The sequence below is a fragment of the Giraffa tippelskirchi genome, chromosome 8 (genome assembly GCF_054371585.1).
Source record: "Giraffa tippelskirchi isolate mGirTip1 chromosome 8, T2T-mGirTip1v1.2.pri, whole genome shotgun sequence".
NCBI lineage: Eukaryota > Metazoa > Chordata > Mammalia > Artiodactyla > Giraffidae > Giraffa > Giraffa tippelskirchi.
The window spans coordinates 129,571,114-129,596,822 of record NC_137282.1 but is presented as its reverse complement, the minus strand read 5'-3'; the positions used below and the strand labels follow the sequence as shown (position 1 = coordinate 129,596,822).

The window sequence follows — 25,709 nt, the reverse complement described above, 5'->3', positions numbered from 1 at the left end:
GGGCCTGACCCCTCCGGGATGCGGGCTGGTGGCTGGAACGCTGGAGACTCGCGCAGGCTTCCGGGAAGGCTTATCTCGTGGAGACATCCCCGAAGGGCTTGGAGTTCAACTTTGTGAAAGTAACCAGTGGAACAAAAGGACGGCACCCGGAGCGTCCCTTTTCGGGGGTGGGGGAAGGGAGGAGAGGTTGTGCAGAACGGGAGGCGGTGGGAGAGTTTCTCCTCCGTGTTGGGGTAGATTCGTATGTACTATGGTTGACATTAATCTCACTGGGATAAACTGCGGGGCTTGTTTGGGGACCGAAGGCCTGTACCCCAGTTTCTCGAAGGTTCTTAACTTCAACCGTTCACCCTCCTTGGCCTACCGTGATGGCCTCCCTCCAGCAGAACCACCAGACCTGGGTAAGAGCCGGTGAAGGCTCTAGGTGGTGAGGTGGAGTACAGAGATTGTCCAAGGTGTGACATTTCTCTTGAGGAACTTTGATGAGGAACAATGTTTAATCTACTTTGCCTCCCCAATCCTCTATGGCTGTGTAGTTGTCTCTCATTTTTCCCGCCTCAATGTCCCTGTATGTACAATGGGAACGAACCGGTCTTCATCTGTCTTTCCTGCTCTGGTCTGTTGGAAGGTTGAAAGCGTTGGAAAACATGACAGTGTCTTGCCTGTGGATTCCCCTTTTTGTCCCCAAATCGATGGACACCTAAATACCCCTATAAAGGTGCCTGCTAGCAGCTGGTCAAATAGATTTGTCCTCTTAGGAGCCAGTGGAAGATTTAGAAGGTTGGGTGTTGGATTTTAGTGGAGGGTCTCCTGTCTGGGAGCAGTTTCCCAGGCTGGGGGCTGTTGGGAGATAAGTTTGGTCAGAGGATGCGCTTCAGGAGGGAGCTGGGTGATGTCGCTCCTAAAAGCAGGAGATCTGGGTGGCTGCGCCTTCCTTGGGATGGGTGTCTGCCCTGTGTATGCGTGTTGGGGGAGGGGGGGTCACTTTATAATTTCCCTTGAGGAAACAATTCCTCTGGAGAAGAGTTGTTGTTTACTTTGCTCCAGGGCTTTGTTTAGAGGGGGAGGAAGGCAGGCGGGGATGATAAAGAATCGAGCTGCCCTCGAAGTGTTTCCCTCTTTGCTGCTCCTCCGCAACTGCAGGGGAAGGAAGGAAAGAATTCAAGGCTGAATGTGGGAAAATAAACTTCAAAACATGAGGAGTAGGGAAAGGGGGGGTGGTGGTCCGGGTGAGGCACCCGGGTGCAGCTGGTGGTTATAGCTTTGGAGGTTAGACAGCTTTCTTAAGGTGTTGGAGCAAGCAAGAACCCTGACATTTTTGAGGTCCTTTCAAACCCGCCAGCAATTAGCATTCCCCTATCCTCTTCCCCCGCGCCAAATCCAGCAGGTAACTTTAGGAAAAAAATTGGGGCCTCAGGTTAGTTTGATTGGGACATGCTTATAGACAGGCCAGCCTCTCAAGCCATAGCCAACATGGCGAGTCCCCTCCCTTCGTAGGAAAAACCCCAGAAATGAGAATGGATCGGTGGAAGCGTTATGCCAGCATTGCTTTCCGTCCACAGAAACCTGCCTGGCATTGCTTTCTGATCTGGGACTTTGGGCATTGCTTCAGGTCTCAGGAAATTGGTTTAAGGAAAAATGAAAACTCAAAATCTTCTTACCCGTCTAGCTGCTCCGGCATTTTCCACCTGAGTTCTGTGTTTTTATCAAGTACAGAATAATCACCTTTGTAAGCCTAACAGAGTCTCTGGTTAGGAATTCCTGGGGCTGTTGGAAGGCAGGGGGTGGTGCAGCCTGGTGTGGGGTTTTTCTTAGAATGGAAGTTTTATGTATTCTTTCAAAGAGAGAAAGGGAGTTACGGCCCCCCTTTAGATCTTTGTAAATAGTCCCTGAGTTGTCAGGTACTTCCTCCCTCTGCATGCTGTGGTTGAACTGAGGCGGAGGAGGCTGACTTTCAAAGGCTCTGTGCCACATTGGCCCCAGGCTACGTGGTCGCCCTCCTTCCAGCCTTCGGAACCATGTTGAACCCTTGCTCTCAAGCCTGCTCCTCCAGGTGCTGGATGACCCATTCCCCCAGCCTCTTCCTAAATTGCAGAGGCTCCCACAAGAGGAGTTGGCATTGGCTGAGCACCTGGCATGTTGGGCGTTGTGGGCGGCAATCAGCATTTTATGAGAGAGGTCCTAAGCTGGTTTTGCCATCTGGCTTGGCCATTTACCCATCAAACCATTTGACTTGGCCTCTCTTTCCTCATCTGCAAAGTGAGGGTCTGGTGAGGGTCGAATAAGTGGAAGCATTAGGCATTGGGTGTGTACAGGTGTAACCAAACACACTGAGCCTCACACCACTGCACACTGTCACTGGGGACACAGTGACCAGGGCAACCTGCTAGGTGCTTTACCTGCCTTAGTCAGGCACAGCACCCTTGCATGTTCTGATAAGGGAACTGAAGCTCAGGGGAATGACCAGGAGGGCACACACAGACTCAGCTAAGACCTGGACATCTGCCGCCAGAGCCTGCTCCTTGTCCGTACACCCTTGCTCTCTCCCTGAGGCATGTGAAGCTGTTGGTCTGTCGGTGAACTTAATAAATTGGTTCTGCTGGACTCTGGTCGGCTGGGAAATTCTATTTGCTATTTCCCCTAGAACAGGCATGGGCACGCAGGCATCTCCTGTGTTGTGCCTGGCTGAGTCGGCACCTCCTCCCTTAACAGCAGCCGTCCACCCCACCCCACTTCTCCTTGAGAAGCACAGAAAAACCAGAGGGTTGGGATGCCGGGCAGGAATGAACCTTTCTCAACCTTCACCTCTGCAGCAAAGGTTTTCCAGGGCTGACTGTGTGCCAGGACTTTGAATAATCACTTTACCTATGCTCTGATTTTAATCTAGTCTTTCCTTTTCAATCAAGATGAAGACTTGAAAAGATGATGTAATTTGCCCAGGATCTTACAGTACAGGGTCAGGTTTCAAACTGAAGTGAAATTGAAGTATATTCCAGAGTATGTGGGAATTTACCAACAAGTGTTTATTAAGCGCCTGCTACGTGTGCAGCAGTGGGCAAAGCACTGGGAATGCAAGGATGAATTAGACACAGCCAGGCTCAGACTGGCCTGCTGGGGAGAAGGATGGAAAAATCCACCTTGACAAGACAGTACCCCAGGGCCCCCAGGTCCGGCTGACTTTAGGAGGGGCTCTCAGGAAGAGATGCCCTCCAGCCCCGAGTGGGATCTTGATCGTTATATGGTTTTTTTTGATTGTTTGTTTTCTGGCAGCACCTTACCCCACAGCCTGGAGTAGGAAATGGCAACCCACTCTCGTATTCTTGCCTGGAAAATCCCATGGACAGGGAAGCCTGGTAGGCTGCAACCTGTGAGGTCCCAAAGAGTGGGACACAACTGAGTGACTGACACACCCCACGGCATGCAGGATCTTTGTTCCCCAACCAGGGATCAAACCCGTTCCCCCTACAGTGGAAGCGCAGAATCCTAACCCCTGGACCACCAGAGGATTCCCAAGAGTGGGAACTGGGAATTTATGAGGGTGTTACAGAGGAGGGCATCAGAGGATGAGATGGGTGGGTGGTATCACCGATGCAATGAACATGAACTTGGGCAAACTTCAGGAGATGGTGAGGGACAGGGAGGCCTGGCATGCTGCAGCCCGTGGGGTCGCAGAGAGTCGGACACGACTGGGTGACTGAACAAAAACAATAAAGCAGGAGAAGAGCGGGAAGAGGATCCTAGCAGAGGGCCAGGAGGGAGACCACAGGCTTCACGATGTGGCTCTTGGGAATCCTTTGTTTCCAGGGGGTGCAGGGGTCACCCCAGGCCCTGCCTTCTGCTGGGGCACCCCATCCCTAACCAGATTTTCTTAGACTGCTCACAGGGTTGACCCATTCCTGGAAGCCTCTTGGATCCCACCAGCCTCCTTACCTGCCTTGTCCTTCTCCGAGGTTTTCTGTATGTGCCCAGTCTCTCTCCTTTTATCTTCTGGGCCCTTCACACTCCCCCACACATATTCTGGTCCATAGAGCAAGGCTGATTCCAACATTGAGGTTTGGACACCAATCCTCCTCCTAAAAGTTTAAAAAAAATTAACTACGAATCATGTAAAAGTACATCTGACCAAATGCTCAGACTGGGCACAGGACTTGAATTTGGTGGTAGGGGGGGAACCTAGGGTTAACATGAAAGCCTCTTTTGTTTCAAGCCTTGCTGGAAATTGTAAAGCGCACTGGTCCACTTAGCTGCCTTTGTAAGTAAAGGGAGTACAATCGATCTTTTGATTATCCAGGATCACAGAAGCCTCCGGGTCATTCATTCGAAACTGAACTCTCACCGTCTAGGACTGCAGAAGTGGGGAGTGGAGAGGTTGGGATTTTTTGAGAGGAAACAGAAGAGGTTCCTTCCTAAAGGCTCATTTTCTTATTTTTGTTCCGCTCAACATCGAGGGCAGCCAAAACAAAAAGAATTCTCAAATTGATAAATCTGCTGTCGTTGACTACTCTGGTTAGAATTTTAACAGCTAAGGTGAATTTTTATTGAATCGTTTTGAGAGTTTTACTAGAGCCCTTAGGATGACTACAGATGGCATAGTAATAGAGGCTTGTTGAGGGCAGAGATTAGCAAGTGTTGAAAGGTTCTAGTGGGGGTGGGGGGAGTCCTATAGGAGGAGGGCACAAGGGAGGCGATGACTGCGGCTTCTAAGTGTTTTCTTGGGGTTTTGCCCTATTTACAGTCGGGCGTTTAAAAGAAACACAGTCCTCCAGTTTTGGAGGCTGTGCTTGGCTGGCTCTGACCTCAGGCCAAGAGCTTTCATCTTGAACTTGGTTGTTTGCTGTTAGATTGGCCTCAGCCTTTGAACTCGATGTGTGTGGTGAGGGGGTGGGGGAAGCAGGGGACAGGGAAGTACAAGGCTTTGGGGAACAGGGAAGCCAGGCTCCTGAGACGGTGAACCCCAAGGAGAGTCTTTGTACAAATTGAGATGCTAGAGCTGAGTGGTACCACGAGAATGGAATGGCCTGCACTGGGGTGATAGAGAGAGGCCAGGTGAGGTAGGTGATCATAGGAGAGCATGAAATAGCGTGTGAACACCTCCAGATGTTCCTCTGGGGGGAGTAGAGAAGATAGAGGTGAATCCCCTTGGAGATTTTTGCTGAGAGTCCCTCCGGACCCCTGGAATAAGTGGAAGAGCCCTGACCTTTTCGTTCTCCCCAAGGATGCGTTGACATGGATAAGAGGACCTGCTGCTCTGGGCAGGCATCTTTGTCCACGTGCCATTTGGCTTATCGGTGTGGGCCCCTTACTGTTGCTGAAAGAGTCACCATCCAAGCTGTGTGTCTGATGGTGACGGGTGGCCTCTAAGTGCATGCCATTATATCACCTTTCATAGGTTGCTTATTGGAAACAGTGCTTGACACACAGCAAGGGTCATTAAATGTTAGCTGCTGCCGCCACTGACCTCCTAAGTGCCCCTTCTATGTGATGCCCCATCCACACCCCAGTGTAGAGGGCACAGAGTCAGAAGATCTTCCTAGAGCAGAATAAAGGGCAACTTTCTTTTTTTTAAATTATAGTGAAAAGCACATAACAAAGTATACCCTTTTTACCTTTTTTTTTGAATGCTGTTCAGTAGTGTTACGTGTATTCACGTTACTGTGAAACAGATCTCCAAAATTTTTGCATCTGGCAAAACTGAAACTCTAGACCTGTTAAACAGCTCTCCTTCCCCCCCACCCCCCCCCGCCGTCTCCCCAGGGCTGAGTGATTACCATTTTACTTTATGTTTCTGTGAATTTGGCTACTCTAGATACCTTACAAGTGGAATTGTATAGTGTTTGTATTTTGGTGTAAAATGGTGCGACCACTATGGGAGACAGTATAGAGATTCCTCAAAAAATTAAAAATAGACTACCAGGTGTGTGTGTGTGGGTTACTTGCTCAGTTGTGTTCATTTCTTTGCAACTCAGTGGATGGTAGCTTGCCAGGCTCCCCCAGGCAAGAATACTGGAGTGGGTTGCCGTAACTTCTTCCAGGGGATTTCCAGACCCAGGGATCGAATCTGGGTCTCCTGCATTGCAGGCAAATTCTTTACCGTCTGAGCCACTAGGGAAGCCCACATGATCCAGCAATTCCACTTCTGGGTGAACCACCATTGTATTTATTTATTTATTTGAAGATTTTTTGGGGGAGGGGGGGATGTGGACCATTTGTCTTTATTGAATTTGTTCCAATATTGCTTCTGTTTTATGTTTTGTTTTGTTTTGTTTTGTTTGGCTAGGAGGCCTGTAGGGTCTTAGCTCCCCAACTAGGGACTGAACTCACACTCTCTGCATTGGAAGGCGAAGTCTTAACCACTGGACAGCCAGGGAAGTTCCTCCACCACCCTTGTAAAAAAGCTAGAGAGAGGGTAGGATGGAGGATCCATTTTCATTGCAGCCCTCCTCAGGGAGGTGTGAAACTGCCTGATGGTTCTGGTCTGCAGCCACATGACAGAGGGGTGAGGGTCAGATGACCAGGCTCTCTGGGTTGAGCCAAAGAATTTGAATTCACCAAATTTTTGCAATTTTCCAGTAAGGGAGTGAACAGCACTTCTGAAAGATTCCTCTTCCTTCAACAGCTGCTTGCAACTTAAAAGAAGTGGAGCATTCTATTATAAACTAACGTTTCTGTGGGCTGATCCTTTTACCCCCAGGGTGTTCTGATAAAGATGCCTCCTCCCTCTCTCCTAATGTGATGGAGTGTGGTTTTTTCCACCGAAGCCCATAGAGATCACAGCCCCGTAAAAGAGCCCACCCACACTCCCTTACACCCAGCTTGCAGATAGGGTACCTCTCTCTCCCTTCCTTGTTGGTCCAGGTCTGGGTCCCCTCCATTGATGACATTCCCAGATGACGCCTTAGTTGCCTCTTTCGGTAATCGTGGGGGGCAGTGTGCTCCAGCTCTGTACAGCTGCCTGAGGTGACTTGGCTTTTTATGAGCAATTCATCTGACACCCCAAACCTCAGAGACCTGTGCAGAGTTAGGGGGTCACAGGGGGACCCCTGCCTGCCAGCTGTCACTTCGGTGTGACAGAAACCTCACTTTGAAGCCTCAGAAACCAGACGGGGGCTTAGCCCTCTGGAGCTCAGTCTAGCTGGGGAGACAAACAGGGCCGTGGTGGTGAGATGAAGGGAAATACAGTCCTGGTGCCAAGTGATGGGTTGCAGATGGTGAGGCTGGAGAGATGGACGAGGGTCAGGGGGCCTCGGAGGGTTTAGTTCCTGTTTCCTGTGGCCTGTGGTGGGGAGGGGTCTGGCTCTGAACAAAACATTTCGCCTGCCCTCAGGGAGCCCCTACTCTAGAGAAAGACAGGTAAGGAGCTTGTTACGTGAGTGATGTTCATAGGTGCAGCTGGAGGTCCCAGGCATGTACCGTTGAGAGGTGAATTTCTGCTCTTGAACTTAAAGTGGAGGAGGGAGCATTGAGGTAGGCAGAAGTGATGAGTGAAATGGGCTGCAGCCCCCTTGAACTTTCTGCCAAATACCTCTCAGGTGCCAGGCTGGTTCTTACCTGATCTCATTGAACCTGTCCTGTGGGTTAAGTGTTACTGCTCTGCTGAGGTCAGGGGATTTGCCCAAGGCTGCATGGTTAGCTAGAGGCTGCGTCACCCTGCCTTGCTGATTTCAGAGCCTTGGATCTGAAGGGAGGTAGAGTCAGGAGGTAGAAGTGACAGACTGAGCAGGGATTGGGGCCCGGGGTGGGGGTGATTCTACCTAACAATTACTGAGCACTTGCTTCACCACCGGCGGTGGGAATGGTTTGTGTGCGTCATCTCATAGTCCTGGGGCAACCCTCTGCTGGAGGGTTAGCAACCCCACCTTAGGGCAAGAGCAACAGAGTGGCTCCTACAACTTCACTCTTTTGCCTGAGGCTGTACAGCTAGGAGGTGGAAGAATGTGGATTTGAACCCAGAGCCCACACTATGAAACATACAAAAACAAGGAGCAAAGGCCCGGAGGTGGGGAAGTACAGGGTGTATGTGGTGGCTGCAGAACCCTAGGGTGCATCAGGAGGTTCTCTGTGTGATTGGCTGTCGCCATGTGACTTTGAGCAAGTCAGTCTCCTAATGTGTGAAATGGGACTATAGTATAGCATTGCCCTCATTCCTGCAGAATCTATATAAACACACTTGACCGGCCCAAGCAACTGGTGATTCCCTCTGTTAGCTGCTGCTCTTGTTACCAAAAGCTCGGCCTCTCTGTACACTAGTCCTGAATCAAATCCCAGAGACAGCGTTTTGGCTGAAGTAGAAAAGGGTAGCTTTATTGTGCTTTTCCAGGCAAAGGGAAACACTGAGCTTCTGCCTCGAAAAAAATAGGTATCTCTCGAAAAAATAGGTGTCTCTCATCAAAGAACTTGATTAGGGTTTAGAATAGTGAGTCCAAAGTGGAGTCTCTTTGATGAGATTAGGGTGTGCAGTTTCAGGTAGTCAACTCCTAATGTTGATAAGTTTCTCTGGTCCCTTTAATCGTGCCTCAAAAGGGTGGTTTCTTGGCTGCTCCTTCCCTGATTAGCCACTGTTCCAAATCTGCCCTTTGGAACTCGGGGAAGGTCATGAAGGCTGGAGTCTTGCCTACAAGAAATGGAGGACAGAAAGGCATCCAAGCCTGGGAGCCCCACAGGGCCCCACTCAGTTTCACTCTGGTACCTCCATGTCTGGGCCAGGGGCTGTTCCCGATGCCTCCTTCAGGCCCCGCCATGTATTAAGCTCCCAATCTGGAGATGGAGACACGGATGATAAAACCCACCAGAAGTCCTGGTGGTGTCACCCACCATTTTTCATCTCCTGCAGACTCACCCACCTCCCTCCCCTCAGTACCAAGAGATAAGGAAGCTGTATCGCCTCTTGCCTTCCAGCAGAGCCCTGCCTCCTCCTCTGGAGAAAGGGGACGAGTCCTGGCTTATCCCAGGCCTGGGTTAAACCTCTTCCCTTCCGGAGGATCCTGGGCCCAGATGACCTCACGGGTGACATCCCTGGAGGGTTGGTCACACAGGATGTGGGGATCTAAGTTGTGCCCTCCTTGGGGTCAGACGCCACCCACCTCCCCTCTCCATGGGTCCGTGGTAGCCAGGTCCCTTTGATTGGTTTTGAAGTGTGCAGTCTGTTTTTCCCCTCCTCTCTCTAAATATTTGGGTTTCCTGCTGAAATATTTAGGCAGGATTGTGTACTTCTGACTGTTGTCACCTCCCATGGCACTCTGTAATTAGGCTGCCTAGCTGGCCCCTCCCGTTAAGGGAGAGGCTTGCCCCCAAGCTCTGTGAGCAGCTGTGGAGGGGAGAGGGTGACCTGGGGGCAGGGTCAGCCTGGCTCTTCCTATACCTAGTGGCTGGTCCTGTGGGTTGCCTGGGGCCTGCTAGGCCCCAGCAGCTGGCGAGGACGAGGACTCGGTGGAGCCCCTTCATTGCATGTGTGCCCAGTGCTTGGGGCCGGAGCTGGGGCTGGGAAACCCTTGTCTGAACCACTGTGAAGGGAATAGCTGGTTCTTACTCGAGTTCTGATTCTCCCTGCAGTACTGGTTTGTGCTGTGTGACCCTGGTCAGATTTCACCGCTCTGGACTCCATTTCCCGGGAGTGTGTGTGTGTGTGTTTGTGTGTTAGTCGCTTAGTCTGACTCTTTACGACCCCATGGACTGTAGCCCACCGGGCTACTCTATCCATGGGGTTCTCCAGGCAAGAATACTGGAGTGGGTTGCCATTTTCCTTCTCCAGGGGATCTTACTGACCCAGGGATCAAACCCGGGTCTCCTGCATTTGTAGGCAGATTCTTTACTATCTGAGCTATAGGGAAGTCCCACTTCCTTGGAGTAAGTTCATCCATTCATTCAGGAGGGCTTAGCAGGCCCCTTAAATTAGGCCCAGCTAGACTGCACACTTCCCCTGGTGGCTCAGACAGTAAGCAAGCTGCCTGCAATGCAGGAGACCTGGGTTCGATCCCCGTGAAGTCAGAATGAGTCGGACACAGCTGAGTGACTAACACACACATACCCAACACAGGTTGCAGGAGCCCCATATGGGCAGGGCCCATACCCTGGAACAGGGGCCTCCCCACCCAAGTTCTAGCCCAGTAAGCGACTTGCTTGGAATCTGTTTGTGGGACCTCTGGGTGCCCAAGCAGTGTAGCTGGCTCTGGTGGGGAGGCGGAGAGCTGTGTGGGCCTTTGGGTTGGAAGTCTAGTCACAAGGGACCCAACCTACAAACTCAATGGCCATGAGTTTGAGCAAACTCTGCCAGATAGTGAAGGACAGGGAAGCCTGGTGTGCTTCAGTGCATGGGGTCGCAAAGAGTTGGACAGGACTTAGCGATTGAACAACAACAAGCCTCCTGCAAGGTCAAGGTGGTTACCTGGGTAAACCGAGCCAGGACAGGCTCTGGCCCCAGCGAGCAGAAGGGAGGCGGCTTTATCAAAATAAAGCTGCATGAGGTGGGGCCAAGGTGCCTGGTGGTCCAGCATAGGCTTTCAAGTCACATAGTCTCCGAAAGCTGGACCCTGAGCCTCTGGCTTCATGAGAAAGTGATGGTTCCCATCTTGCTGGGCACAGAGACCACCAAGGACACATGTGGAAGGCGCACTCCGATCTTTTCCCCTTTGAGGGACTTTACAAGACAAACAGCTCTGCCTCTCTGGGTCTGTTTATCTCCAGGAGTCCCCTTACTCCTTTCCCCTGGGATTAACAAGGCCCGTCCTAGTGAGCAGGCCTAGCAGGCCTGTCCTCCCCACAGGAGGTGATTTCTGCTTTCAAGGAACTTGAGACAGAGCGGAGACCCAGTCCTTCCTCCATGCAGATGTTTACCCAGTGTGTGTGCAGGCCTGGTGGAAACGTGCTGCAAAGAGGATGAGCAGGTCCTCCCGCCTGTCTGTCGGGGAATGTCCCCAGACCACGTGCCATGGAAACCACGGGGGCATGTGGATGTGCAGGGGGGTGGAGGGAGAAGCAGGGAGGAAGGAGGAAGGCAGCACTGTTCCTAGCCCTTTGGCATGACTGCAGCCTGCCCTGGGTCTTTTCTACCCCATGGCCCACCCCTCAGGGCTGATGGATGGCGGCCCCAGGGGATGGAGCAGGACTGTTGCACAGTATTGCCTGCAGCACCTGGGTGACCTCTAGGGTTTGCACCCCCCCACACCCTATTCCCACCCTTGGCCTTACTGTGGGCTTCTGCACAGCCACTCATCTGGGGTGCCTTCCAGTGACCTCTCTGAGGTCTGACCAGGAACTGTCATCCCATTTGCTTGATGGCAAAACTGAGGCCTGGTGAAAAGTGTTTATTCGTTTATCTATTTTGGCTGTGGTGGGTTTTCTTTGCCGCATGTGGGCTTTCTGTAGTTGTGGCGAGTGGGGGCTCCTCTTCATTGCGGTGCCCGGGTTTCTCATTGCAGTGGCTTCTGGTTGTGCAGCTCAGGTTCTAGGCTCACAGGCTTCAATAGTTGTAGCGTGTGGGCTCAGTCGGTGTGGTGCACAGGCTTAATTGCTCCACGGCATGTGGGATCTTCCCTGACCAGGGATCGAACCTGTGTCCCCTGCATTGCAAGGCACATTCTTAACCACCGGACCACCAGAGAAAGCCCTGAACAGCCTTTAAATCAAAATCTTCATGTGTGTTGGGTTGCAGAGCCTTTATTTCACTTACACTAACCTGGCCTGATTTCCTAACCTGCCCCACCCCAGCACACCCTTTCCTGGAGCACCACTAGTGGGTAGCGCCGTTTCCCTACCCACTAGTGAGTTTTTCTGGAATAAGAGGCAGAGGTTGAAATTGTGGTCAACCCCCTCACCGCACAGGGTTTGGGGGGGCCATCCAGAGCCTGGGGCAGAAATGACGTGACGCCTCACTGGTCCTTGGCAGGACCCTGCTCCCCAGGTGTTTGAGCCTAAGGAGGAGGTGGTGTTGGCTGGTTTCTTGGAGGCTGGCAGGGATGGGGGAGGAGGAGGGTCAGGCTCTGGGCGCTCCTCCTGGCAGCAAGTCATAAAATGTGAAGCTGTAGGGAGCTTAGTGGTTATCTAACTAGCCTCCCTTTACAGTCCTGGAGCCAAGGCCTTGGGAGGTTATGTAACTTTTCCAAGGTTACTGTGCTCTCCAGGGTGGTGCAGGTACAATAAAGGAGGAGGTATTGCTAAGTGGGGCAGTTGGGGAAGGCTTTTTGGAGGCAGTGGTCTCAGGAAGTGGGAGGTGGTCACTGCTGCAGCAGTCAGGGATTCTGATAGAGTTGCATCAGGACCACCGACTCAGAAAACCTGTCATGGTTTCCCCCGCAGACTTAGACCACACGGGGGGAGCAGGCTCCAGACCACATGGGCCGCTGCAGAGACCTAGGCTCTGAGTCTGGTCCTTGCCAAGAGCCAGGGTCCTTGCAGCGGCCCCAAGAGATCTAGACTCTGCTCCCCGTGGGGTCTTGCCTCTGTCTGGATCCCTGCCCTTGATTCCCACTGCAGACAGGAGGCCGTGCCCCTAGGGCGAGGGGGCTATCTAAAACCCTGCATGCTCACAGCACATCTCAACCTTTACCAGGAACTCAGGTCTGTGTCCACTGATAACGTAAGTCACCTTGCAGGTGGTGGCAGAGAGAGGCGTTCCAGACATCACTCGACAGCAGGGACCGCAGCTGGCACCTGGTTGAGGGAAGGACAGATGGGAGCCATCCCACACCCCAGGGACTCCCAACAGGAGGACCATAGATGCAGTGCAAATTCATCTGAAGATAAGACAACTGAGGCAGAGGATTAAATAAGTCCTTCCAGGTCACGCAAAAGCTAGTTAGTGGCCTGAACCCAAGCCTCTGAGTTCAGAGCCCTGCAGAGTTGCTCTGTTTAGACTCTGTGGTGTCCTAAATCAGGGCCTGTTTTACCAGCTGTGCTGGGCCTCCTAGAGATGGGCTTTCTCCTTGGACCCTGTTGGCTCTAGCCACCCCCTCCCCACCCCCTCCCCCCCGAAGCACACCAGGCTTGCTCACTGACCCTTTGCTGAGCACCGCTCTCTTCAGCCTTTGTGGGTCCTGACACTGCTGTTTCCTGACCTGGTTTACGTTTGTTGACCATTTGCAGCGTGAAAGGTTTGAAAGCAGGAGAAACTTGGGTTAGGTAAGTAGGTGCCACAGTTCAGGGCAGGTGCCGTCAGCTCCATCCCTGCCCCCTAGCCCGCTCCCCTGGCTTCCTTATGGACCTTTCCAGCCCTGACCCTTCACTGCAGGATTTGTGGGTCAGGAGACCCAGAGACTGAGCTCTCAAGAAAAAAAAAATCAAAGACCTGGAAGGGAGAGGTTCAGCTTGCCTCTTGGCCGTGGGGTTCCTGTCTGAATCTGCCCGGCAGCTAAAGCCACACTTGTGACATGTCCCCCACTTGGCTTCCCCAGGGCTAACCCCTCGTGGGACTGTGGTGTCCCCCTGGGGAGGGGACAGCTGTCACCTTGCCTTTCCCACCACCCGCTCAGAATCTGCCTGCATGACTGGGGTCAGGCTGGCTATTTTTGCGGTGAGCAGAGGACCCCCAGGGTGGGTGAGCCCTTCATGGACACGAGTGTTGGTTTTGGCTTGGGTGCCCCTTTGTCTAATTCAAGGTTCTTGTTCCCCCCATGCATCTGGGTGCAGGACAGCACCTGTTCAGACTCTCCGGAGGAGAAAGAACCGCAGGCCCAGGCCCTCCCCATAGCTCCTGTTCAAATAAAACTCTCCCGTCTGCCTCCCAGGTCGAGGAATGCATCCTGACAGTGTTAGCTTTGGATGGGTGCCCTGCACTACCCCCTCCTGCCCCCACCCCCCCAGCATCCCGCCCCCTTTGGAGCAGCGGGTGGAAGGGCTGCCTCTGGCCGAGGGAGAGTGCTGAGTGGGCTGAGCTCACTGGTGCAGTAATGTCTTGTCAGCACCCCCCGGGGAGCAGGAAAAGGGAGGGTGTCCTGGTTATCAGCTTTTCAACACCCTACCTCCCCCAGCCCCCAGACTCCAGCCGCAGCCCTGAGGTCTACTGAAGGGTGGCTCGAGGACCGGGGATGTGAAGACAGAGCCAGGTCCTGGGCCTGGCTGAGCGGACTTGCTGTGTGGCTAGGCAGGGTCCCCGCCTCTCTCTGAGCCAAAGGACTTGTTCACTAGGCCGATTAGAGTCTCACCAAGTGCCAGCACTTTGCCCAGTGCTGGTTCAAGGTTTGTGGGAATTATGAGCCATATTTAGACATTAGCCTTGCCTTTGAGGTTGGGCCAGGCCTGGTGGCTTAGTTGGTAGAATCTGCTTGCAATGCAGTAGACTCAGTTTCGATCCCTGGGTCGGGAAGATCCCCTGGAGAAGGAAATGGCAACCCTCTCCAGTATTCTTGCCTGGAGAATTCCATGGACAGAGGAGTCTGGTGGGCTACAGTCCATGAGGTCGCAAGAGTCATTCGTGACCTACCTACCTACCTACGGCCCTGCGATGTATATGAAGGATTATGCAGGTGCAGCAGGTTGCAGGGGCCTCTCATGTGCTCCAAGGTAGAAACGTTGCCGTAGGTGGGGGGGCGGAGGGAGCTGCCAGGGAGGGCTCCCCTGACTTTGAGGGTTGCCTTCTATTGAGCCCCCTCCTTTTCTGAGCACCTCCTTGCCCCCACATTAGAGCACATTGCTCTGGGGTTGTGCCTTGTCTGCAGCCCTTCCCCCCTCCCGTCAGGCCCTCGGCTGTGCCCCACTGGATCTGAAATCTCTCGCTGTGTGAGAGGGTAATGATTAATGGACATCCGAGCCACGATGCCATATCTCCCTCTCCTTTGGCCTCTGTCCCCCAGTCCCCACATCCCAAAGGTAGGACCATCAGAGCCCACCTCCAATCTGGAAAACTCCTGTCCTTCCAGTGGGGGCCGTGCCTGGCCAGATTCTACCCCGACCCTGCAAGAACTCTGGGACAGCCCCCCACCCACCCCACCCTGCGTGCGCAGCGCACCTGAGCAGGGACACTCTGTCCTCTGTCGGGATGGGTCCGCAGGTTGCCTGGAGAAGTGCGTCAGTGTCCCCCTCCCCCACGCCCTGCCTCCTCTGCACCCCAGGTGTGCATGTCTGGACCCAGAGCTGGCTCTCAGGCCCACGCCAGGGCAACTTCCAAGTCATGTGTTGAGGGGGCACTTTTCAGTCCTGCTCTAGAAAGTGCCAGGGCAACTTCCAAGTCATGTGGTGGGGGGGCACTTTTCAGTCCTGCTCTAGAAAGTGCCCGCCTCCACCAAGCCAGGGGTTCAGAGTTCACAGGTTTCGGTTTGGGGACGCCCGCTCTCTTTGGAGTGCCCCAGAGCCTAGAGCTGCCTGATGCCCTGTCTCTTCTACTTGCTCTCTGTTGGGGTCATGGTGTACAAGTCCGAAAATGTGCCCTTCCTGAAGCTGGTTTCCATCTGTGCACACACTCTTCACTCCCCCCACCCAGCACCCCCAACATGCTCCCCCCACCCCAGCCCCCGCTCTGCTTATAGCTGGATCCCTGCTTATTGAGTGACCCGGTGGGCTCTGACCGTGGAGTGGGAGACCCTCAGACAGACCAGCAGGGGCACCTGCTGGGGCCCTGGAATGGGGTAGCTTTCCGGGGCTTCGATTCCGTGTTCTCAGTGGGGCTGAGCTATGAGCCAGACTGGAAGTGAGACAGAAACAAGACGGGAGTGAGGGCCGCCCAGAATCGGTTTTCTGAGTTGGTGCCGTGTTAGGGCTGAATCACTGCAACTCGATGTCAAAACAGAAGGCAGGCTGCGCTGAATTGGAGGCAGGGTTATTGATGCCTTTTCTTTCTCTGCCTCCCTAATTTTCTAAAATGCTGTTGTATTGCAGTTGTCCTGTAGGAAATTGAGTTTTCTGAAAGGGTAAGATGCACGCACATAGCATTGGCCACTTCTACCCTGGCTATTTTTAATGCGTGAGGTACACAAAGCACAAATAAACATGGGTTTAGCGGCAGTGGTGCATACTCTGAAAACTAGTATCACTTCTGAAATTGCTAAACAATGTGTGATTGTTTTTCAGTTTAGCTGCCAGAGGGCTGACTTCCTGGGCAGTGGGGCTGTTGAACACTTTGAAGAGAAGGGTCTCAAAGACTGGGGAAACCAGGCGGGCTTTTGGTGTGCAGACCAGTAAGTTTGAGATTGAACACGATCTGATTGGTAGTCACCAAGAAGAGAGTGTGGCTCCCCCGGGAGAAGCCTTGCAGAGCTGGCGGAGTCCCAGGGGCTGCCCCTTTTGTTGGGGTCAGTGTCTCCCGCAAGGGAAGGGGTGCTGCAGAGACCAAGGCCTCAGTGTGTATTCAGCTCTTACAATTCCCACTGGGGCCCAGGAAGACTTTGCCTGCCTTGCCTTTTTGGATGGACCCCCCCCCCCCACCAAAGAAAAAAAACGCAGGCAAAGGAAAGATTTGGGACAGCCCATGACCATGCATGTCATTCAGAGTCAAGAGTACGCTGCAGACCCTGGCCCAAGGCTTGGGTGAGCCCTGGGGGTCGGGGGGAAGGCAGGCCCTCCCTGCCTAGGTAGGATGTGTTGTGTCGGACTGCATCAGTATGGTAATTACCACTCACAGGTCACGAATCGGTTTTAACGTGATATTACTAACTATGGTAGCTGTTTAGTTTTTCATTAAAATTAATAAAATTTAGGGACTTCCCTGGCAGCTAAGACTCTGTGCCTCCAGCGCACGGTGGGGTGTGGGTTCGATCCCTGGTCAGGGAGCTAAGACCCCACATGCTGCACAGCATGGCCCCAAAATTTAAAAAATAATAAAATTAATAAAATTTGAATTTAGTTCCTCCTCACACTGCCCACAGTCCTAGGGCTCAGTAGCCACAGGGTTTCCTCAGCACTGAGAGTCCTATTGGGTGGTGCTAGAATGCTAGTGGAACCTGTTGAGGTTCCTAAGGGCACATTGGCTTCTCTTGGTATCTAGTTAAATTCCATCCTGCTTTGGGGTGGGTGAGGGCAGAGCTGGCTGGCAGCCTTGGAGTGGAGAGGGTGATGTGCCGAGAACCCATAGATGGAGCGGGTTGCCCCATCCCCCGCAGCGGGACACTTGCAAGCTCCCCGGAGGTGAGCATCCCCACCAGACTGGTTGACGGAAAGCGTGGGTTTGCCAGGGTCTGTTGACTGTCCTGCCCGTTCCGTCCCTCCAGACTCAGATGAGTGTGTATTTGGCAGGGACTGTCCCAGCCTCGCCTTGGCTTGTCTGCTGCCTCCTCCTGCTGCCTTCATGTCGTGTAATACCTCCCATCTGCCTGTCTGTCCTTAGATGTGAGGTCCGACTGGGAAGGGCCTGTGTCTTGTTCGTTTCTTCTTTTGTGCTCAGCAAGTACTTAAGGAATCACTACCTGAGCTGCGTAGTGCGAGGAAAGATTGCCTAGGACTCTGGTCTCATCCTCCCTTGGGTTAGCTTAGGTTGGGTGGTTGGTTCTGTACAGGCATTGGGGGCTGGTGTCTGGCCAGCTGTGGCATGTGTACTGGGCATGTGTGAAGGACAGGGACGCCTGGCATGCTGTAGTCGGTAGGGTTGAGAACAGTTGGATGGAACTTAGTGACTGAACCGCAACATGGGGGCGGGAACAACTCCAGAAAGGGGAATGGCTCAGCGCCTCTGGGTGGGAGGAGGGGTGAAAGGAGCCCCCTTCCATCTGGTCCTCACGTCACCCTGCTGTTTCTGGGAGGTGACCCATGGGGCAGAGGGCAGGCCGTGTTCTGGAAGCCCACTGCTAGGTCTCTAGTTTAGAGCTAAGCGGCCCAGATGAGACTGCCATCTTCAGCAGACCTGGGGGTAAATGGACCTCCCTGGACGGACCTGAGAAGTGGCCACGCCAGCTGCCAGTCAAAGTATTTCATGAGAAGCTCGGTTCTTCAGGAGGGCAGGATGTAGGCACTTGAGGAGCAGGTCTCACTCCCCCGCTGACCCTTGCGTGACTTGGAAATCTGCTGGCATTTGCTTTCCTGTCTTTGAGCCTCCCCTGGCCACACACAATGCACCGGGAGGCTGGGAGAAAGCCTTACCGCCAACAGCAGCAGGCATTTAGAAACTAGGAGTTCCAAGTCGGGGGCATCTTCAGCTTTATTGGTGCATCCGCCGCATGCTCATCCCGTTCATGTCTACTGAGCCTTTCGACCCATAACCCTGTGAATTGATGCGGGGAGGGGAGGGAGGGAGGGCAGCACTACTTCCATTGTATCAGTCAAGAAACTGAAGTCATGACAAGGAGGGCCAGGAAACAGCTGATATTGTGCAGGCCTGGGTGTTGAAAGTTCCTGCACGATCCTAGGAAGGTTAAGGGCTGCCAGAGCCTGGGTGGGTGTTAGGGGGGTTAAGCAGGCTTGGAAAATGCCCTTGCTTAAAATCACAGCCCTGGTGAAGGAGGACGAGAGAACGTGTGCCTGGTCTTGGTCCTTCCTGCCTCCCGGTGTCTCACAACGGGGCTGTCTCAGAGTCTGGGTTCTCCCGCTGCACCACTGGGGGAGTTTCCATTTCCTGTGGCCTCGCCTGTCCCTGGTCCTGGGCCCCAAGTCAGAGGACAGGAGGTTTTCCTAACCCCCACCACAACCCTTCACCTCAGCTCAGCCTCTAGAGGTATGAGGCGGGTTGGCTGTACTTTTCCATACCTTCGTACAAAACAGTTCTGTGTTGCTTTACCCTGGTCATGCCCCAGTCAGCCCAGGATGGGCTGGCGGAAGGTGGGAGGGTCTGTCCCCACAGGGTGGAAAAAGCAGAGGTAGCTATGCCTTTATGCTTTGTGCTGGGCAGCAAAGGCAAGGTGGTGGAGTGGTGGGGTGGGGGGCACCAGTTGTGTGTATCAGGCTCTGTTCCTTTCCCCCTATTTGGAGATCTCTTTCATTTCTCATCCCTGTGATCTCCACATAGGGGCCTTGGTGGCTGGAGCTCTGATTCAACTGGTGTGGTGTGATATCTGTGTCTGGCCGCCTGGCTGGGGGCTTGGGGAGTCTGCACCTCAGGGCACCCAGCCCCCCTTGCATCCAGCCCAGGGATGCTCACAGTTGTCAGCAGCGTGGTCTTGGCTCTGGTCTCTCATTGCATCTTCTGGTGGTGAGAGCCATCCAGGCAGAAGGCTCCCCACCCTGCAAAGAGTACCACTCACCCCAAAACGCTTGTGCCAGCGCGCTGGTGCTTCCTTGTGCAATTTATTCCAGAGACGATGGAGACCAGCTGTTGTCCGTCTCCAGCTGGAGACTGAACCAAAGGAAATGGGCTTGGACTGCAGCCGGTGGGGGGATTTAGGTTGGAGGCAGACAATAAGGAAGGGTTTTGTGGCAGGTGGCTGGCTCTCAGGGGGCTCCTGCAGGGGGCTTTGTGGAGAGGGGAGAGGGTCAGGTCGGGTCATGCTTGGAGGCCGCAGGGCCAGGCTGGGGCGGACAGGGGTGGTTTGTAATAAACCAACGGGGAGGTGACCTCGTAGGTATGGAGAGGCTCCGCTGCCACTGCTTGTGCAGGGCTAATACCACCACCTAGTATCTTTCTGGCTTTTTCTTGTTTTCATTAGTGAAGAAGTTTACAGTTTAACCACCTGGTCATCTTAAACAAATGATGATAAATGGGTAGACTTAATAATCCCTTATCGTCAGAACCCTAAACTTCAAGGATGGGCAGTTACTTATTACCCGGAGCTTTGGCCACAGCAAAGGGAGAGGGGAAGGAGGAGAGGCAGATGGAGAAGCCGCTCTCAGGGCCCCTGGGTGGGGACAGTTTGCCAGGGGTCTGGGGTGTGGTCCTCTGAGGGCCAGAGGTGAGGGTGTCAGCCACATCCTTCTCCCAAGGGCATGGGCATACCCGGGTGGCATGAATGTGGGGCTGGTGGGGGCAGCTCTCATATCCTGGAGGGGGGACCTGGGGGTGTCGGTTGCGGAGGAGCCTTGTCCTCAGGATCCCAGTAAGGGGACCTGGGACGGGGTGCTGCATCCAGAGGAACAGAGCTGGTAGCACCCTGGGGCCCAGGAGAGCTTTATGGAACAGAGCTTCATTTTCTTCCCCCTCTTTCGGAGGAGCCACAAAGCAACAGCACCCAGGGGACCTGTGGCCCCCAACCCTGAAGTTTCCCTCCCCCACCCCGGGCCCCTACCCTTCGCCACTGGCCAGCCTCCTTCCTCCAGAATCCTGATGGTTCCAAAGTCTGCCATGCAGCTGAGTCACCAGGGCTGGGACCTCTGGGGGCTCCAGACTTGCAGACAGGTGGGGTGGAGTGGGGTGACAGGCACACTGGGCAGAGAAACACAAAGCCATCAGCTCAGGCCGGTCGCATCTGCCAGGACTGCCCACCTTATCCAGCCGGAACCCGTGTTAAATACAGAATCAGCACCCACCTCCGCGCCCTGGAAGGCATATATCTCGGAGACTGAGTCCCTCGTTTGGCCAATACTGAGTACCTGCCAGTGCCAGGTTCTGGGAATGAGGAATGAGGGAAACCTCTTTCTCTGAAAGCCTTCAGAGTTCATAGTCTACCAACCGGACAGCAGATCCTAATAGAACGTCCGGGGACATGGGGCGATAAGTACTGTCCCAAGCTCTGATCTTCCAGGTAGTGGTCGCCAGGAAGGAGGGCATTCCTGGTGATGCCTGCCCAGCTCTGTGTCTACAGCTCTGGAAGCCCTGTGCCCTGGGCACAAACCCCAAGAATGGAAGGGACCTCCCCACCCCCCTGTTCTTCCCAGTTTACTTTTCTGCCCAGTACACACCCTGTATGCCCAGCACCCAGCTACACATCATTTCACGTAATCTGCATCCCAACCCAAGAGAGTCTTGGTGCCCCTGCTTTCCAGAGGCGGAAAGAGAAGCTCAGATTGGTGAGAGGACGTGCCCTAGGTGACCCGCTGGCGGGCCATGGAGCCAGGAGCGGAACCCACGTGTGTCTGCGCCAAAGCCCAGTGTTAGCTCCTCCGCCCCAGGGCTGCCGGCAGAGGGTCCCGGACTTGACGGGTGTGGTCGGTCTCCCAGTGGGTTAGCTGTCCCAGCGTGTGTGTGTTGTCCAGGCTGCCTTGAAGACGGGGGAGGCTAGCTGGCCCAGGGAGGGGCTGCTGATGAGCCCGATCTCTGTCAGGTCGTCAGCCCAGGACGGGGAGACAGCGGATCAGCAGTTCCCGTGACCTCCTTGCGGGGCCGGTGACTTCCCATGCTTGCTCCTTCCACCCTGCTGCCAGGCTGGGGTAAACCCAAGGCGTCTCTGGGGAGGAGGGGAAGACACAAGCAAACGCTCGCCTGATACAATCGCAGGATTAAACTGCACACCCTTTTATAGCTCTCCATCACCTGTGACCCGTGTCTGCCCCTCTCCTATCACTCACCTTCCTTGCTCCACTTTGGTTGGCATTTCTGAGCCTGACCCCTGCTTGTTTGGTGGAAGGGTCCCTCAACTGAAAGTCAGGGGGCTTTTGGCTGGTTCTGCTCTGTCCTTTGTCATGAGCTTGCTGTGTGACCTCTTCTGTGTCACTAGCCCTCTCTGATCAGTTTCCTCAGCTACAAAATGGGAATACAATATCCATGTTGCTTGCCTTGCCTACAAGGTCTTGAGTCTTGAATGAAATTAGGGCCAGAGGAGTTGTTGGTAGGAAAGATACCTGATGAATGGGGTTTTGGCCAGAAGGAGGGAAATGTTGGCTCTTCCTCCAGACCTTTGTTACAAAGGAGCTGAATGGGGCCCAGAAAGGTTTGTCAGCTTGCCGGGAAAGAACAAGCCGGGAGCCAAATCCCCTGCAGGGACCTCTCGCTCCCTGGTGACCCACACCCCTGTGGGGAAGGAGGGCCTGTTGGAGGGGTCTGGCTGACTAATTTCCTGCCCTTGAGTTGTTGGCCCAGAAGTTGGGAGATGTCTCTTGGTATCCATCAAAGTAGAAAGACATCCCCACCCCGAGGATCTGGATTCTGGGGGCAGGGAAGGAGCCTGGTCATGAACCCAGGCCAAGCATCCCAGACAGGGCAGAGATGCCAGCATAAGGCCATGGGCCAGGCCACAGCCACCCCGGAGCACGACAGTGGTTGTGATTTGGGGATCAGGAAGCTGCAGGTGGGTGAAGGGTGTCCTTCTTGTCACTTAAGCCTCATTGGACGTTCCACCTGCCCCAAGTCCTTCAGAAAATGAGGCAGGGGGTGGAATCTGAGAACATGGCTCCGGGGGATCATCTGGTGTCTCTGTTTGGTTGCCAGGGGTTTTCTCCTACTCCCCAGGGTCGCTCTTGGGCAGCACGGGGACAGGACTGGCCCTGGAGGGTCCCCTGTGTCCGCTCACACCAGGATTTCCAGTGTCACTCAGCAGCTCGGCCCTCCAGGTGCCTGAGAACACTTGCTGACATCCCATCCTGAGCTGCAGCCCCTCCAGCCCTAGTCTGTTTGCTTTAGCCAAACCCAGAGCCCTCCACAGGGCAGCTGGGCCCTGCAGGGCTCTGCCTCAGCCTCAGCTCTCATGGAGAGGCGCCCAGCTGCCCCAGGGGAGGAGGAGGCGTGTTGCCGACCCAGCCTGAGAACAATGGGGGCAGGGTCACCTGCCTTGTTTTCATTGTCTCTCCTGAGAGCAGACGGGGCTCCCGGGCCTGAGAAAGTCGGAAACCCAGAGGTTTCTGCTGAAAATGCGCTTACCTCTGGCCCCGGCTTTCCCCACGAGCGTGAGACCTCGCAGTGCCTCTGAGTTCTGCAAAGGCTGCTGAGAGATGGCCCGGGAGGGGAAACCCAAGGGCAGACGGGAGGACAGCCATCCATCCCTGGCTGCCGTGCTGACCCCTGGGGTGGGCTAGACTGGGCCTTCCCCGTGACTAGGAGAGAGGGTGGATTGGTTCTAGGATGGTGGTTCTGAAATGGGCTGCACATAATATTAGTTACCTGAGACAGCTTTTCAGCAACTTGGTTCCCAGTCCACACCCCAGACCATTTCTGTCTGAATCTCCCAGGGTACCACCCAAGCAGGAGTATTTCCCCAAGCTGCCCCCAACCCCGGGTGATCTCCACATGCAGCCCGGTTAAGAAGCAGTACTGGTGACCCCTCCCCTGGGGAGATGCGTTGAGGGTGGGGTGGGGTGCTGCCTTCCGCCTTGCCTGATGAGGATGTGTGGGTTTCTGGGGTTGGGGAGGGATTATATTTTGTACCCCAGGGCATCCTCCGGTTGCTATTTCCTCCCTGGGCTGAGGGAGGGCAGCCTGGCTGGCACCAGGCATGGTCCTTTAGGGACCAAGGCACAGTGAGGCGCCTTCCTCATCCTGCAGTGGGATCTGGGGGGATCGAGGAAGGAAGTGGGGTGAAGAATAAGACTCACTTCTGACTCAAGCAGCCTGGCTTGCTGGGGCCTTGGGGAGAGCTGGAGCTGGTGGCCAGTAGGCTGAATCCTGAGAATAAGCATGTATTTTCTCAAATGGGCTGTGGATTTTTTTGGTGGGGGACGGGAGGGGAGTGGTGCTTGGGAGGTGCTAAACTAGGCTCAGAAGTTATGGTTCTGGACATAGGAAAATGTGAGTTATACAGAAGTGTCACCTGCTCAGGCAGGGGGACCCCTGTGGTCCTAAGCCAACCTTGGTTCCTGGAGAATCTCAGTAGGTGACCTGAGCTGAACCAGGGTCTTCAGATTCTCCATTAACTTCCTAGTGTACCAACCATGTCTCCAGCAATTTGTCTTTCCTTCTTGGCTCTCCTGGTGGCTCAGACAGCAGAGAATCTGCCTGCTGTGCCAGGGACCTGGGTTCGATCCCCAGGTCTTGAAGATCCCCTGGAGAAGGGAATGGCTTCCCACTCCTGTATTTCTTACCTGGAGAATTTCATGGACAGAGGAGCCTGGCAGGCTACAGTCCATGGGGTCACAAAGAGTCGGACATGACTGAGCGACTAACACTTTCTACTAAAACCATGATAGGTATTTGAGTAGACACTGGAGCGGGCTTCCCTGGTGACTCAGTGGTAAAGAATCTGCCTTCCAATGCAGGAGACTCGGGCTCAACCGCTGGTCTGGGAAGATCCCCTGGAGTAGGAAATGGCAAGCCACTCCAGTATTCTTGCCTGGGAAATCTCATGGACAGAGGAGCCTGGCAAGGTACCGTCGATGGGGTCACAAGGAGTAGGACACTACTGAGCAACTAAACAACAGGCATTGGAGCAAAACTGAAAAAGCAGATAAGCAGGATTGGAGCAAAAGTGAAAATGTAGATAAGCAAAATACAAGTCTACAAAGTCCACATTGCAAGGGCCCAGGTCAAGTCTTAACAGAGACAAGACGGGGCCCTGCCCCCACGCCCCTGCACCTGCCCCACAGACACCTGTTCCCCGCCTGGGAGAGTCAGGGCCGGGGTGAGCCCGGCCCACAGCTGGGAGGCAGGTGTCAGGGTGGTGCCGTTGGGCCCCTGCCAATGCCCAGCTCCTAAACCGAGCCTGCCCTCCGAGCCACACCTGGTCACCTGGGCTGCAGGGAGGGGGCGGGGGAATACTGAGGATCCTGCACATCTTGCCTCCTGGCCGGGGAGCTGGGAGGCTGAGCCCCGCACCCACGTCACCCCCACTTAGGCAGCAGGTGAGGGGACGAATCACCCATGAAGCTTGTTAACTGCTTGCTGGGCACCTAGGTCAACCACAAGGAATACCTGTGAGTGAGGCCCAGGCGTTGTGTTTACTTAAACGCCCAGGTAGTTCCACCGGGTGAAGGGAGAGCCCCTGCCCCAGGGGCTGGGTGGTACTCGCGGTCTCTGAGCCTCAGTTTATCATCCAAAGACTAGCCCAGTGCCCCTTCCCCACCCCAGCTGGGGAAGATGCTTTCGATGCTTTTGAACCGTGGTGTTGGAGAAGACTCTTAAGAGTCCCTTGGACTGCAAGGAGATCCAACCAGTCCATCCTAAAGGAAATCAGTCCTGAATATTCATTGGAAGAACTGATACTGAAACTGAAACTCCAATACTTTGGCCACCTGATGCAAGGTTGAAAGACTGAAGGCGAGAGGAGATGGGGATGACAGAGGAGGAGATGGTTGGATGGCATCACTGACTCGATGGAGATGAGTTTGAGTAAGCTCTGGGAGTTGGCGATGGACAGGGAGGCCTGGCGTGCTGTAGTCCATGGGGTCACAAAGAGTCGCACACGACTGAGCAACTGAACTGAGCTGAGGAGCTGAGTCAGCCTGAGCCTGGGCGAGTGAAGAGTGGAGATGATGGAGGGCTTAGATAATCACCGTCACACCTCTAATTTGTCCTGGGAACGCTCACAGGTGCTCACCTGCTCACCAAGGTACTGATACTCTGGGTCTGCCGGCAGTCCCCAAAAGACATCAGAAGGAGGGCTGGCCAAACAGCTGGACAGGCGAGCTCTAGCCACTGTGCGCCCCCCCCCCCGGCTTCTCCCCCTCCTCACACTGCTGCAGGGAGCCCCAGTGCATGGGCTCTGGGGTCCTCCTCTGCTCTCCTCTATCTGCTCATCAGTTTGCAGTATTAAAGAACGTGAAAAACATTGCTCTGAACAAGCCGAACTTGTTCAGCATGTATTTGCCTCAAAAGTGCCTATGATAGGTTTACTAATCCTCACTTCTGTCTGTTCTGTTAAGACTCGCCCCCCCGACCCACCGCCGCAAACTCCCTATGGGGTCACGATCCCACCCTGGCCCCCTTCCCTGAGGATGGACGTGCAGACAGACATGGACACACAGGAAGAGCCCAGCCCAGAGACCAGGGGGTGGATGGGCAGTGGGCTGACGATGAAGCTGGGAACATCTTGGCTGGGGCTTTAAGACTGGGGTTCAGA

At 54.3% G+C, this 25,709-nt stretch overlaps 1 protein-coding gene across 1 annotated transcript in view; it reads left to right on the top strand.

Annotated features, from left to right (window-relative positions):
- Positions 1-25,709, top strand: part of KCNK5 (potassium two pore domain channel subfamily K member 5) — a 40,708-nt gene that overhangs the window by 1,028 nt on the left and 13,971 nt on the right. The gene's annotated exons all lie outside the window — the stretch shown is intronic.